Below are 16,794 nucleotides of genomic sequence, written 5' to 3' on the forward strand. Positions count from 1 at the left end.
GACCTGGCAGGCCAGAAAGGGCTGGCAGGATATATTCAGGGTCCTAAATGAGAAGAACATGCAACCAAGAATACTTTATCCAGCAAGGCTCTCATTCAAAATGGAAGGAGAGATAAACAGCTTCCAAGACAGGCAGGAGCTGAAAGAATATGTGACCTCCAAACCAGCTCTGCAAGAAATTTTAAGGGGGGCTCTTAAAATTCCCCTTTAAGAAGAAGGTCAGTGGAACAATCCACAATAACAAGGACTGAATAGATATCATGATGACACTAAACTCATATCTGTCAATAGTAACTCTGAACGTGAACGGGCTTAATGACCCCATCAAAAGGCGCAGGGTTTCAGACTGGATAAAAAAGCAGGACCCATCTATTTGCTGTCTACAAGAGACTCATTTTAGACAGAAGGACACCTACAACCTGAAAATAAAAGGTTGGAGAACCATTTACCATTCAAATGGTCCTCAAAAGAAAGCAGGGGTAGCCATCCTTATATCAGATAAACTAAAATTTACCCCGAAGACTGTAGTGAGAGATGAAGAGGGACACTATCTCATACTTAAAGGATCTATCCAACAAGAGGACTTAACAATCCTCAATATATATGCCCCGAATGTGGGAGCTGTCAAATATATCAATTAATAACCAAAGTGAAGACATACTTGGATAATAATACACTTATACTTGGTGACTTCAATCTAGCTCTTTCTACCCTCGATAGGTCTTCTAAGCACAACATCTCCAAAGAAATGAGAGCTTTCAATGATACACTGGACCAGATGGATTTCACAGATATCTACAGAACTTTACATCCAAACTCAACTGAATACACATTCTTCTCAAGTGCACATGGAACTTTCTCCAGAATAGATAGACCACATACTGGGTCACAAATCGGGTCTGAACCGATACCAAAAGATTGGGATTGTCCCCTGCATATTCTCAGACCATAATGCCTTGAAATTAGAAGTAAATCACAACAAGAAGTTTGGAAGGACCTCAAACACGTGGAGGTTAAGGACCATCCTGCTAAAAGATGAAAGGGTCAACCAGGAAATTAAGGAAGAATTAAAAAGTTTCATGGAAACTAATGAGAATGAAGATACAACCGTTCAAAATCTTTGGGATGCAGCAAAAGCAGTCCTGAGGGGGAAATACATCACAATACAAGCATCCATTCAAAAACTGGAAAGAACTCAAATACAAAAGCTAACCTTACACATAAAGGAGCTAGAGAAAAAACAGCAGATGGACCCTACGCCCAGAAGAAGAGAGTTAAAATTCGAGCAGAACTCAACGAAATCGAGACCAGAAGAACTGTGGAACATATCAACAGAACCAGGAGTTGGTTCTTTGAAAGAATTAATAAGATAGATAAACCATTAGCCAACCTTATTAAAAAGAAGAGAGAAGACTCAAATTAATAAAATCATGAAAGAGAAAGGAGAGATCACTACCAACACCAAGGCAATACAAACGATTTTAAAAACATATTATGAACAGCTATACGCCAATAAATTAGGCAATCTAGAAGAAATGGATGCATTCCTGGAAAGCCACAAACTACCAAAACTGGAACAGGAAGAAATAGAAAACCTGAACAGGCCAATAACCAGGGAGGGAATTGAAGCAGTCATCAAAAACCTCCCAAGACACAAGAGTCCAGGGCCAGATGGCTTCCCAGGGGAATTCTATCAAACATTTAAAGAAGAAATCATACCTATTCTACTAAAGCTGTTTGGAAAGATAGAAAGAGATGGAGGACTTCCAAATTCGTGGAATTCCAGAGCGCAGCCACTCTGGAAAATTGTGTGGAGGTTCCTCAAAGAGTTAAAAATAGACCTGCCCTATGACCCAGCAATTGCACTGTTGGGGATTTACCCCAAAGATTCAGATGCAATGAAACACCGGGACACCTGCACCCCGATGTTTCTAGCAGCAATGGCCACAATAGCCAAACTGTGGAAGGAGCCTCGGTGTCCATCGAAAGATGAGTGGATAAAGAAGTTGTGGTCTATGTATACAATGAAATATTCCTCAGCCATTAGAAATGACAAATACCCACCATTTGCTTCAGCGTGGATGGAACTGGAGGGTATTATGCTGAGTGAAGTAAGTCAATCGGAGAAGGACAAACAATATATGTTCTCATTCATTTGGGGAATATAAATAATAGTGAAATGGAATATAAGGGAAGGGAGAAGAAATGTGTGGGAAATATCAGAAAGGGAGACAGAACATAAAGACTCCTAACTCTGGGAAACGAACTAGGGGTGGTGGAAGGGGAGGAGGACAGGGGGTAGGGGTAATGGGTGACAGGCACTGAGGGGGGCACTTGACGGGATGAGCACTGGGAGTTATTCTGTATGTTGGTAAATTGAACACCAATAAAAAATAAATTTATTATAAAAAAAATTTTTTTAAACAAATAGGGCACCTGGGTGGCTCAGTGGTTCAGAGTCTGCCTTTGGCTCAAGTCATGATCCTGGAGTTCTGGGATGGAGTCCCACATCAGGGTCCCCATGGGGAGCCTGCTTCTCCCTCTGCCCGTGTCTCTACCTCTCTCCCTGTGTCTCTCATGAATAAATAAATAAAAAAATAAATAAAATCTTTTTTAAAAATTTAAGCATATAAACACAATTTTAAAATTGCAAAGGGTCAGAAATTACATTTTAGAAATTAATTTCTAGTCAGAAATCACATACCAGAGAACCACTTGAAAACAAGCACAGTAATGCATACAGAAACAGGTTCACAGCAGCATTTTTATAATAATGAGAAATAGGAAACAAATGAGCAGTAATATAATAATACTAAATATAAATATAGCAGTAATATAAAAAAAACTGCTAAATATCCATTTAAAGAAATACTGTGTAGCAGTTAAAAGGAATGAGGTACATCTACATGCATTATTATGGATAGCTTGACAAGATATCTATTGAATTAAAAAAAAAAAAAAAAAAACACGTGGTGGCTCAGTCGGTCCAGCCTTTGCCTTCAGCTCAGGTCATGATTCCAGGGTCCTGGGATCAAGTCCCACATTGAGCTCCTCCTTGGTCAGTGAGGACTCTGCTCCTCCCTCTCCTTCTACCCATCCCCCCTGCTCATTCTCTCTCTCTAATAAAAAATCATTTTTAAAAAACATGCTGTTGAGCAATATGCACAATATGATACCTTTTTATGTAAAACAAATAAACTATGTAAATTCTAGGTCAATGCATAGAATGTATACCAGACTGATGACAGTGGTAGAGTGTTAACCTCCTAGGAAGGGTGATCAGTAGGGGTCTTTAAACTTATGGATACTATTTTAATTTAGATAATTTAAGTATACATTACTTACATTTTAAAAGTAACCTGACCTAAAGGAACTTGCAGTCTATTTTGGGAATGTAGTGGAAAATGAGAACTCAAGTGTTTCTCTTTCGTCAAGCGTACATTTCCATTCACCTGACCTTTCAGGAACTACACTTCTATTTCATGTTATTTCATGGAGCAATCAACCCAGTGCCATTCTGATCACAAAGATGGGCCCATAACCTAGTCTGGACCATCAATACCTCTGTCCCTATGACCATACTTTTGGTTCAGGAATTAGCTAATATTCCATATGAGGCCAATCAAAGTTATTTTTTATTAAGCTACCCTGAGTTAGATTTCTATTCACTTGTATCCAAAATAGTTCTAATACAGGGAGACATACGTTTAAACATATATTTTCAATGGAATAAAAAAAGTGAAAGAGAAAATTAAAAAGAGAGAGAGAAACATTATATGAAGTGGCATATTAGTTAAGATAGGCTGTTATATATTAAAGATATGTATGATGAAGCATAAGGTAACCACTAAAAAAGACACAGAGCTAATAAACCCCAAAATAGAAGGAAAATTATTTATAAAACATTCAATTCAAATGAGGAGTGAAATATGTTAAAGAATTACAAATAACGCAAAGGACAAAGAGCAAATGAATAGCAAGAAAATAGATTTGAACCCAACGAAATCAATAATCACATTATATATAAATAGTCTACGTTAGTTTTTTATTGCTGCTATAACAAATTACCACAAACTTGGTGTCTTGAAACAACACAAATTAATTATCTTATAGTTCTGGACAACAGAAGTCTGGTACAAATCTCATCAGGCTAAAACCAAGATGTCTGCAAATGTATTCCTTCCTAGAGACTCCCTGAATCTGCTTCCTTGCTCATTCAAGCTGCTGGCAGAATTAAGACTCTTCCAATTGTAGAGCTGAAGTCTATTTCCTTCTATTAACTGAGAGCTTTTACAGCTTCTTGTAATTGTCTGAATGCCTTAGCTCACAGTTGCCTTCCCCCATTTCCATAGCCAGCAACAGAAGATCAAAGGCTCTCTCACATTTTGAATTTCTCCTGCCTCTCCTTCTGTCTTCAAATGTATCTGATTTCTACTGGGAAAAGTTCTCAGATATTAAGGGCTCATGTGATTACACTGGACCTACAGAGTATTCCAGAATCTCCCAATTTTAAGGACAGCTGATAACCTAAATTACATCTGAAAACTTAATTATCTTGTAACATAGAAAGTAACTTATTCATAGGTTCCAGGGATTAGGACATGAACATGTATTAGAGTTCATTATTCAACCTACCACCTGGTCTAAACATTCCCTAAAAGACAGAATCTTGGAGCACCTGGGTGGCTAAGTTGTTTGGGCATCCAACTCTTAATTCTGCTCAAGTCTTGATCTCGGGATTGTGGGATCCTGAGGCCCTGCACTGGACTCCATGCTAGTCATGGAACCTGCTTAAGATTCTCTCTCTCCCTTTTCCTCTGCTCCTCCCCGCCCTTTCTATAAAAAAAAAAAAAAAAAAAAAAAAAAAAAAAAAAAAAAAAAAAAAAAAGACAAAAACTAAAAAAAAAAAAGACGAAAACTGTTAGATTGGATTAAAAAGCAAGACCTATAGGCACTACACATTGCCTTTAAGAAACCCACTTCAAATATAAAGAAACAAACTAAATTTTTTTAAAAATAGAAAAATATAAGCCATCTTAATCAAAACAAAACTGGACAAAGGAAAGATGCAAAATGGTAGACTAAGGGATTCCATGAAGCATTGAAAAGTTCTCCCATACACCAGAGAATCTAGAAGCCACAGATATGGACACAGCAGGACATATATACTGAAAAGACCTGAGAAGATAATGCCCTTTCATCTGTAGCTAATCTTTATGCTCAACAAAAACAGGAAGTGAGTGCTCCAGCACAGAGCCAATTTGCAAAGACCTGGAGTCCTTTCTTTCCTTTCTTTTCTTTTCTTCTTTTCTCTCCAGTCATTTGAGAAAATCTCTAACAAACCACTAGCTGATCTCTAAGCTAAAAAAACAGACTTCAAAGACCACACACAACAAAGAATAGTCTTTACAAAAATGACTTAGACCAAAATGGAAGTGTGAAATCATTATATTATACACCTGAAACTAATATCACATTGTATGTTAACTAACTAGAATTTAAATAAAAACTTAAAAAAACAAAAATAAATAAAATATACTATAGACCAAAACTGACCTTGTAATGATCACACATTATCTGTGAATATACTAAAAACCATTGAATTGCAAACTTTAAATTCCTGTACTGTGGGGCAGCCTGGGTGGCTCAGCAGTTTAGCGCCACCTTGAGCCCAGGTCGTGGTCGTGGAGACCCAGGATCAAGTCCCAGGTCAGGCACCCTGTATGGAGCCTGCTTCTCCCTCTGCCTGTGTCTCTACCTCTCTCTCTCTGTGTCTCTCATGAATAAATATGAAATTTTTCATTTATATGAATAAATGAAATTAAAAAAATACTTTAAATTGGTGTACTGTGTGTTATGGGAATTATATCTAAATAAAAATTTAAAAAATATTTTATTTATTTATTCATGAGAGACACAGAAAAGGAGGTAGAGACATAGGCAGAGGGAGAAGCAGGCTCCTCGCAGGGACCCCAATATGGGACTCAACCCTTGGACCCTGGGATCATGCTGTGAGCCAAAGGCAAATGTTCAGCTGTGAGCCAACCAGGCATCCCTAAATAAAACTGCTAAAAATGTTCAAAAAGTCACTAAACAGACTACAACATACAACTTGCAACAACTAATCCTGGGGCTGGGTAAGAATCGGAATTCCAGAGTCATCCTAAGTCCAAATGCCGAGTTTTCAACAATAAACTGTGAGACATGCAGAGAAATGAAAAAAGTATACACCATTCACAAGAGAATAAAGAAACTCACATAAACTCTTCCTAAAAAGTACAGACTTCAGACTTACTAGACAAAAGCTGTCTTAAAAATGCCCAAAGAGTTGGGGCACCTGGGTGGCCCAGTCTGTTGGGTGTCCCACTCTTGAATTTGGCTCAGGTCATGATCCTAGAGTTGTGAGCTCAAGCCCACATGAGGCTCTGCATTCAACATGGAGTCAGCTTGAGAGCTTCTCTCTCTCCCTCTTGCACCCTTTCTTCCCCCATACCATGACCCAAAGGATCTTACGATCTATCAGGGGGAAGACAGTCTACTGTGAGAGCTCTCTCTGCACAGAATATTTTTCCAGCTCCTCCATGTAGTAGCTGAGTAGCTATGGGAAAAATAAAGAGGGAAGAATGTAAAATGGGTCTCGTGTGCCTTCTTTGGATATCAAGGTGCTACTGAAACAGACTGGATGGGGAAGGGGAAGTTAGAGTTACAGGAAGACGGCAGGTTCAGTTTGCAAGATCTTACATTGAGGACCTTTAGCAAGCAGTTGGGTTTCGTTGGCTTGAAAATCAGAGAAGAGTTTCGTGCTGAATCAGCTAATCACAGTGCGGGTATCTCATCTGAGGAAGCCGGAGAAAGAAAAAAGCATTTGGCCAGGTGCAGAGTCCTGAGTTAATCACATTCAGGAAAACCACGCGATGCTGGTTGGAACAGGATGGTTTATAAACAAGTCCACTCATGATCAAACATGGCAGGCTGCACATTAAAATTTCAAAGGACAGAAAAGAACCAAATGTCCACAAAAGTAGAGTTTAATATTCTACCACCTAATAGAATGTTATCAACGGTTGGAGCAACATGAAAATGCTGCTGATAGCGTTTTACAGTTAAAGCGAGCATTTTTTTGAGCGATGTTAAAAGCAGGCATCGTAAAACCTCTGAACAGGTGCTCCAAGAGTTAACGGTCATTGTTTGGAAGGTGGGGATCTACGAGGTTTACTGTACTTTCCCATAGTTTTGAAATTCACGTTTAATATGTGCAAACGGTGGAAACAGTCACAAAGAAACGATTCCCTTGCACCTCTACTATGGTAAACATGGGGACGCTTCCTAACACAGACCCCGGCCACACGGTCGGCATGAATACATCAACAGCTGCAACTTGAGGCAATTACCTTAGAGATTCTGCCTCTCAAAACCAGGTGGTGCTGCCTGCTGGAGAGGCTCACGTGCTGCCGCTCTGGATCCGCAAGGCGTGGCAAAGGGCTGCGCCTCCACCCTGGCCAGAAGGCCTCCATTGGCCTGTACCTGAGGTTCCCAAGAGGCATTCCTGCTGGACCCCCCGCTAGGGCCCGCCGCAGCCTGGGAAGCTCTTGTGGGCCTTTGAAGACAACTAGCAAACCGTGGGCGTCCGTCTCCACTTACTGGCTCTGCGGAGAATCAGAAACGAGCAGCCCTAATCCAGTGTCTGAACTCTCAGCTTGACGCCTCAGCATGCGGACCAGTGCAGGCACGCCCGAGGCACGGGGGCCTCCGGGGTCTGGAAGGCCCTGCAGCAACCCCGGCCCCTGTCGCTACCTACTCAAACCTCGTCCCTTGTTCATCCAGTCTCGGGCCACCCCGTGAGATATTATCATCTCTGCACATAGTGGATGACGTCTGAGACAGGTTTCCAGCTCCAGGCCAGATGCCAAGGGCAAGGTGAAGCCCTAAGGGCGGTCAAAATCGCCACCGCATCTACTACGACGCTCACTTTCCCGGTTCCGCCCAGTACCTCTGCCAAAGGGGCTCCGGCGGCCAACGTAACCCGACCCCCAGGCCTCAGCAGGGTCTCTGAGGCCCCCACGTCGCGTGGGAGGGACTGAGGCGTTGAGAGGCCTCCTGACCCAGCAGCCAGGATGGAAACGGATGGTGGGGAGGATCCTGGCAGAGCAGGAGGGAAGGTCAATCTGGGAGCCTGAAGCCCTCATCAAAATCTGACTAGAGAAGAACACAGGCAACACCCTTTTTGAACTCGGCCACAGTAACTTCTTGCAAGATACATCCACGAAGGCAAAAGAAACAAAAGCAAAAATTAACTATTGGGACTTCATCAAGATAAGAAGCTTTTGCACAGCAAAGGATACAGTCAACAAAACTAAAAGACAACCTACAGAATGGGAGAAGATATTTGCAAATGACCTATCAGATAAAGGGCTAGTTTCCAAGATCTATAAAGAACTTATTAAACTCAACACCAAAGAAACAAACACTCCAATCATGAAATGGGCAAAAGACATGAAGAGAAATCTCACAGAGGAAGACATAGACATGGCCAACATGCACATGAGAAAACGCTCTGCATCACTTGCCATCAGGGAAAATACAAATCAAAACCACAATGAGATATCACCTCACACCGGTGAGAATGGGGCAAATTAACAAGGCAGGAAACAACAAATGTTGGAGAGGATGCGGAGAAAAGGGAACCCTCTTACACTGTTGGTGGGAATGTGAACTGGTGCAGCCACTCTGGAAAACTGTGTGGAGGTTCCTCAAAGAGTTAAAAATAGACCTGCCCTACGACCCAGCAATTGCACTGTTGGGGATTTACCCCAAAGATACAAATGCAATGAAACGCCGGGACACCTGCACCCCGATGTTTCTAGCAGCAATGGCCACGATAGCCAAACTGTGGAAGGAGCCTCGGTGTCCAACAAAAGATGAATGGATAAAGAAGATGAGGTTTATGTATACAATGGAATATTACTCAGCTATTAGAAATGACAAATACCCGCCATTTGCATCAACGTGGATGGAACTGGAGGGTATTATGCTTAGTGAAGTAAGTCAATGGGAGAAGGACAAACATTATATGTTCTCATCATTTCGGGAATATAAATAATAGTGAAAGGGAAAATAAGGGAAGGGAGAAGAAATGTGTGGGAAATATCAGAAAGGGAGACAGAACGTAAAGACTGCTAACTGTGGGAAACGAAATAGGGGTGGTAGAAGGGGAGGAGGGCGGGGGGTGGGAGTGAATGGGTGACGGGCACTGGGGGTTATTTTGTATGTTAGTAAATTTAACACCAATAAAAAATAAATTAAAAAAAAAAGACTGATATTTAATCATACTCCCTCCCCAGCACCTCACCACAGTATTCACTGGGCTCCAGGGTAGTAACAGGATCGCAGCTCAAAAGAGCTACAAAGTATAGGCTCTATTTCTGGACATTAAGGGGAACGTAAAGACACTAGGAGAGACAAAAACAAGGACACTACTAGAAATCTAAGCTTCTGACATGTATACTTTCAATAATATTAAACAAAGCCCAACACCTAGCCACATTAACATACGACTTCACAGTAAAGGTCTGTTTTCTTCCATTCCTATTGCCCAATACGTCATCTTTGGTTTTCAAAGAGCAATTACAGGCCATGCTAAAAGGCAAGATAAAGCAATCTCAATAGAAAAACCAAGCATCAGGTGTACATTCAGATATGACACGGATTTCAGAATTCTCATGCATGGCATCTAAAATAACCATGATTATTATCTGAAGGTCTCTAATGTAAAAACTAGACAACACACAAAAACAACTGAAGGATGTAAGCAGAGGGAGGGGAACCCTGAGGAAAAAATCAAATGGAAATATTAAAACCAAAAGCACTACGATAAATGAGGAATGCCTTTGATCGACTCATCTGTAGGTTGCATATGGTCAAGGAAAGAATGGGTGAGTTTACATAGATGTCACTAGAAATTACCACACTGAAATTCAAAGAGAAGAATAAGTTTTGGAATGCTAAAGTCTAAGATATCAGAGGACTGTGTTTCAAAATGTATAACCACCACCACCAACAACAAAACAAAATGTATAACATATATGTAATTGGAATACCAGAAGGAGAAGAAAGAACAGAAAAAATGTTTGAAGTAAAAATGGCAAAGGACTTTCAACAATTAATGACAGGTTAGCCATACTTTTGGAAGTTCAGAGTACAACAAGCAGGAAAATACTAAAAAAAAATCTATTCCTGGGTATATCATATTCAAATGTAAGGGGGGGGAAGAAAATTTTGGAAGAAGGCAGAGGGAAAGAAAACCCCACTTGTAGAGGAAAGAATATAAGAATTATGACCTATTATCATATCATACAAGTAAGAGATTGGAGTGAAATAGTTAGTGTTGATAGAAAAAAAAAACAGCAATCAAAAATTTTATATCTAGTGAAATTATCATGCAAAAGTGAAAGAGAAATAAAACCAGGGAATTCATTAGCCAGAGACCTGTGTGCAATACATGTTAAAAGAAGTTCTTCGGGGAGAAGGAAAATAACACAGATCTACAAAGAAGAAAAGGAGAAAAGGAAGGAATGCAGATAAAATGAAAATTTTTTCGTCTTCTTCTCAATTGACCTAATAATAATAATGATAATGTGTTGGGTGATTATAGTATATAGATAAGCGTCGTGAATGGCATCAGTATTACAAGGGACGGGGGGAATTGGAAATTCCTGCGCGACATATGAGGTGGTCTTGCATTATACAAAAGTGCACTTCAAGTACTTGTAAATCTATATTACAAGCTCTAGGACAAACAATAAAATATTGTTAAGCAAAGAATAATTGATATGCTAACAAAAGTGAGAAAATGGAATCCTATCAGTGCTTGTTTGAAACCAGAAAAAGCATAAAAAGCCAGAAAGTATATGTATGATGAATAGTAAAGGGTTACAGACCAGTTAGAGGCATTAATGGACTGTGTTTAAAATCACTATATGGAAGTGGTCTAAATGCACCAGTTAAAACACGGAGAAGACTGTCGGGATAGGCAAACAAGACCCAAGTACATGTTGTCTACAGAATACCCACCTTCAGTATAAAGATATAGACTGATTAACAGCAAAGGGATAAAGAAATGCTAACACCATGCTGACACTAACCAAAAGAAAACAGAAGTAACTATATTCATGTTGGACACAGCAGACTTCACAACAAGGAAAATTATCAGGGATAAAGAGGAGCATCACATAACATCCAAGAGATCAATTCTCCACTAAGACACTGCACTGCTTAACATGTATGTGCACTTGTAACAACATAGTGTCAAAGTATGTGAGGCAAAAACTGGTAGAACTGCTAGAAAAAATGGTTGAATGCACGGTTACTGTTGGAGATTTCAACAGCCCCCTATCATACAGAGTGGGGACGGAGTCAGCAGGCAGAAAACCAGAATAGATAGAGTTGTCCTGAAGAGCACCATCCATCAACTTGATCTAATTGACATTTATGGAATACTTCATCTAAGACAAGAATACACATTCTTCTCAAGTGCACATGGAACATCCAGCAAGATGGATCACATTCAGTGCCACAAAACACACCTTAACAAACATAAAATAGAAATCACACAGAGTAGGTTTGCAGAGCATAGTAGAATTAAGCTAGATATCAACTACAGCAAGATAGCTAGAAATCCCAAAATGTTTGGATTAGATTAAATAACACACTACTATTATACAGGCCAAGGAAGACGTTTTGAGAAAAAAAATTTTTTTGAACTAAATGGAAATTGAAATACAACTTAAGGGGTGTCTAGGTGGCTCCATTGGTTGTACTTGATTCTCAGTCTCCGCTCGGGTTTGATTTCAGGGTCATGATTTCCAGTTCTTGTTGGGCTTGTGGCCCACACGGGGCTTAGAGCCTATTTAAAATAAAATAAATAAAATAAAATAAAATAAAATAAAAATTAAAAATATGAAAATGAAATAAAATTTCTAGTCTCAGCAAAAGTATGATTTGATAGTTGATAGCTTGAATTCATCTGGTTGAAAAGAAAGATTTACTATCTCTGAGGGACTCTACTTTATTTACCTGATTGACATTTCTCTGTTTCCAACATATTGGCAAACATAGTTTCCTCTTTAGGTAGCACAGCATCAGAAGAAGGAGCCCCATCCCACACAGGAAGGCAAGGACAGGACTACCTAGCAAGCTTATTTGGAGGTCAGCCATGGTGCACTAAGGCTTCTCAGACAAAGATGATTGACCTTATTGGAAATGCACTGCTGCCTCAGGCCCCTGGGCATTGAGACTACGTGTTCTAGACTAGGGTTCCAGGCGCACATCACAGAGCTTTAGTACAGACTCTAGAGGTTCTTGAGTGTGGGGGAGGGGACAACACTTGAGAGAGAAACTCACATGCAACCCTTCTCCCACCATCCAGCCAGGCAGATGTGTCCATCCTCCCATGGCCCCTCAGATGTCTCCAACCTACCTTCCTACTCCACTTATTCACTGTATCATATATTTACCTTAGTGAAATGTTCTTGCTCCACCTGTTACATTGATGTTACCTGAGACCCTTTTTATTACTTGGTGATAGGGCACAAGAAATAGACTCAGTGGTATCCCCACCCTCCCCATCTCCCCAAAAGAATCCAAGTCCACCACAGAGCATGAGAGCAGAATACCCTGAACCAAGGAACAGAAAGTGGATGGCACACCCATGCGACTCGTGGCAAACAACTTAAAAAACTTTAGTTGTAATGCTTCTACTTCCCCAAATCCCTCTTAGGCTATTTGTGCCCTACAGGTTCTCTTCCACACACAGAGTGTCTCAAAGGCCTGCTCCCTCTTTCTTCTCGCTATCAAAGCCCCTTCCTCCCACAAACATTTTTAATGTTTCCTTTATTTCACAGAGCAAATGTGTTGGACCAGAGCCCACAAGACCGAACTCATCTCAATTTACAAAGTAGGCTCCTCTAGCGTAATGTCTGATGAGCACAATTGTAATTATCTTTAGCAGTACCTTTCAGGGGTTTTCCAATCACACATGTCCTTGCTTCTTCCATGAAAAGTATTTTTTCCCACGTACCTTCTGGCGTTTCGCCAAATACGTTTTGGCATCTCTATCCATTTTAAACAATAATGTCGTTCCTGTTGATGCTTTATATGTACTTGTGTCATCTCCCCACACTAGTAGTCATTTAATAGTTGTCACCCTTACAGCTTCATCATTTAGATTATGTACTATTGAAATTAAGCCTGTATCATTTCCTTACCTTGACTCGCCTACATTCCCTCTGTCATGAATCAGTCTTGGCCCTAGACACCCAGTCCTATCCCTCCCGTTGAGGAGGGCTTACCAGTGGAGAGAGCTCCTTTCTCCACCTCTCTTCTCCTGCATCCTCAGCTTCACCATTGCCACTAGCCGAAAGGAAGGTACACTTCAAGCCCACCCCACCTCAAACACCCTTCCTTGAGTGCAGGAGGTATCTCTGTTAAGAAAACTCCCTCCACATATCTGTAGCTCTGGAATTAGTTTCGAATAGAAAGTGTGGTCTTGACTGTCCGTAAGACCCCTAGGACTCACAACCGTAGAAACATCCTTTAAAGTCTAAGCAAGATTAGATCCACCCAAAAATATTGCCAAGTCAGAAGGGGTTATAAAAATGGCACATCAAATTTATTTTTCAAAAATGGTCTTCCTCTGGGGCAACCCCGGGGGCTCAGCGGTTTAGAGCCACCTACAGCCCAGGGCGTGAACCTGGAGACCTGGGATCCAGTCCCAAGTCAGGCTCCCTGCATGGAGCCTGTTTCTCCCTCTGCCTGTGTCTCTACCTCTCTCTCTGTCTCTCATGTATAAATAAATAAAATCTTAAAGAAAAAAAAAAAAGGTCTCTTCCAAAAAAAAAAAAAAAAAAAAAAAAAGGCAGAGAAACTGATCCAGATTAAAAGAATCTAAAGATACACAACAACTGAATGTAGTATGTGATCCTAGGCCAAATCATGTAAAGAACGTTTAAACAAACACACATAGATAGAAGATACCACTGGATACATTGACAAGAATGGAATAGGAGTTGGAGATAGGTTAACAGTTTTGCGTCCATTTTAAATTTACGAAAGGAGATAATGGTGCTGTAAGAGTATTCTTTTTCTTAAGAAATGCACACTGAAATATACAGGGAGAAAGTGCTTGATGCATGAAATGTATTCTCAAGTATTCACGAATGGATGCATACTTTTCACATGCATATACCTGGGTTCCTACACAGAGAGAGGAGGAAAGGAGACAGAGATTGTAAATAGGTCAAATTCTTAATAGGTATCTGGATAAAGACTACCTGGCTTTACCGTCGATGCAACTTTGCCACAAGTTTTTTTTTTTTTTTTTTTTTTTTTTTCAAATATATACTTTTTAAAAATGAAGTTAGCCCAACCCTTGGGATTTCTGGCTTTGATTCCGGCAGCTGCTGCCTCCACCATACCCAGACCCCAGACGTGTGCAATGCCAACTTTAAAACAGTTGTCCCAGGTTCTGCCCCAGGCAAGAAACCCGGGATCCTCTGCACATTTGAAGTATGCTAACTTTTCTACAAAGTTTTACATAATATTGGCAAAGAACATCAACGTTCCACAAAAGGGGTGATTTTTAAATTGTATGCATGAATTAGTACTTACATAAACATAAAACAAACAAAAAAGACCAATGATTCAACATGTTTACTACACAGAACCTCTCATTTCTTTTTTATCTAGGTGCCCAGGTTGCTCGTCTTCCGGATTTTACAGTTGTGAAGTGGTTTGCCAGCACATTGCTTTTGCTCTGCTAGTAAGTTACCACTCCTCCACTGGATTTCCACCTTGCAAAAATGTGTTGACATCTTTTGTTTTATATGCTCCCCTTCTTGCTATCCTTAAGTATTTGTTTTTGAATCCTTTCCTTGTTTTTAACAGCCTTATTGAAATGTGGTTCACATACCATACAATTCACACATTTAAGTGTATAGTTCCATGATTTTCAGTATAGGCACAGACATGAGCATCACTACAGTCCATTTTAAAATGTTCATGACTCCAGAGAAAAATATCTGCAGTTTTTTTCTATCATTCCCTCTCCCCTCATCCCTCGGCTCTAAGATCAATCGACTTTCTGTCTCTATTCTGGACATTTGATGTGGATGGCTTCTTTCACTTAACATGATGTTTTCAAGGTCCATCCGTGGTGTGACATGAGTTTGAATCTTATGAATAAGATAGCTATGAACCTTTGTTTACATGTAGAATTATGTTTTCATTTATCCTGAGTATACACCTAGAAGTGGAACTGCTGGGTTACATGATAACTCTCTGTTTCACAAATGGAGCCACTGCAAGACTGTTTTCCAAAACAGCTGCACTATTTTCCATTCCCACCAACATACTATGGGGTTTCTGATATCTCCACATTCCCACCAACACTTGTATTATCTTTTCTATTCTAGCCATCCTTGTAGGTGTGAAGTGCTAGCAAATACTGGTTTTGATTGGCATTTCCCCAATGGCTAATGATGTGGAGCATTTTTTCATATTATCGTTTACTTTTAAAGGCATTTTGGAAAAGAGAGGAATGTTTGATGGACTGTGTTCAACTTGGAACACATAGTTCATTTGAACAGTGACAGGAAAATTTTTCTTCTAAATATTTGAAAACACATAGAACAGTGTCAAGTCTTTATGAACATGTACAGTGATCTCTTTCCATACATTTTTGCATGTTACAGTTACTGTGTGATTAAGGGACGGTGAAATGCTGCCCTGAAATTGCTCTGCAAGATTACTTCTTGTGTGGAGCTGAGGAAGTCACTCAGTGGTTCCTCAGGGTTGACGATCAGGCACAGGAGAACTGATTGTCAAAGTCTCTGAAGCTCAGTGCCAATGTTGCAAATACGTCTGTGGTGAATATGTTCCACAGGTGATAAATATCAAAGAAATGTGAGAGCTTTGACATGGGCGTATAGCATATGTCCAAGAGATGAATGGCAAGATGTTTAAATGGGTTTCTTCACTTCAGTGTAAAAGATGGGATGGATCACATCTGCTAAATGATAATAGAGCAAGTTGGGTGAGGGATATGTGTGAAGTTATACTGCTTTATCTGCTCTTTTACATATTTAAACATTTCTGTAGCAAAATTGTTAAAGAAATATAAGATACTGAGTGTCTCATATAGACAAGGAAGGGTGAAGGAGGATATTTGGCAAGGGTGCATGAGTCCACCAAGACTAGAATTTAGCGATCTTTCAATAAGGACATTTTAGGAAGTAGATTTCCATTGAAATTGGGAAGGAGACCTCTTTCCACATAACAGGAAGGAAAAGGAAAATGAGAAGTGGGAAAATGTTTTTTGGAAGGTTTTTGTTTTGTTATGTTTTATGAAATGCTGCCATGTCACGGCTTGACTGCTCCTCTGTGAATGGTGGTCCAGCACACCTACTAGGCAAGTGAATCTGGCCTAAGTTTGAGGAATGTGAAGGAAATTTAAAATAGATCAGAGGGATGCCTACAGGGCTTAGTCTGTTAAATGTCTGCCTTCAGCTCAGGTCATGATCCTGGAGTCCTAGGACTGAGCTCTGATCAGCAGAGCCTGCTTCTTTCTCTCCATCTGCCACTCCCCGTGATTGTGCCCCTGCTCTCTCTCAAAGAAGTGTTAAACAAATACATCCGAGTAACACTGGGGAGAGAATGTACTAAGGAAATAGTGACTTAACTCCATTTATTTGTTCATGTGTCAGGAAGACTGGCATAACCATTTCTGGAGTGAATGAATGA

The sequence above is a fragment of the Canis aureus genome, chromosome 1 (assembly GCF_053574225.1).
Source record: "Canis aureus isolate CA01 chromosome 1, VMU_Caureus_v.1.0, whole genome shotgun sequence".
In the NCBI taxonomy this organism is placed as follows: Eukaryota; Metazoa; Chordata; class Mammalia; order Carnivora; family Canidae; genus Canis; species Canis aureus.